Below are 338 nucleotides of genomic sequence, written 5' to 3'. Positions count from 1 at the left end.
GTGGTTGGTAAGCAAGCTACTTACCACATAGCCACTCCTGCGCCTATCATCATCATCATCATCATCGTTTAACGTCCGCTTTCCATGCTAGCATGGGTTGGACGATTTGACTGAGGACTGGTGAAACCGGATGGCAACACCAGGCTCCAGTCTGATTTTGCAGAGTTTCTACAGCTGGATGCCCTTCCTAACGCCAACCACTCAGAGAGTGTAGTGGGTGCTTTTACGTGTCACCCGCACGAAAACGGCCACGCTCGAAATGGTGTCTTTTATGTGCTACCCGCACAAGCCAGTCCAGGGGCGCTGGCAACGATCTCGCTCGAAAATCCTACAGGAGC

Source organism: Octopus bimaculoides, chromosome 5, assembly GCF_001194135.2.
Source record: "Octopus bimaculoides isolate UCB-OBI-ISO-001 chromosome 5, ASM119413v2, whole genome shotgun sequence".
NCBI classification, from domain to species: Eukaryota; Metazoa; Mollusca; class Cephalopoda; order Octopoda; family Octopodidae; genus Octopus; species Octopus bimaculoides.
The sequence above is the reverse complement of the archived record's forward strand: the minus strand, read 5'-3'. Positions refer to the sequence as shown.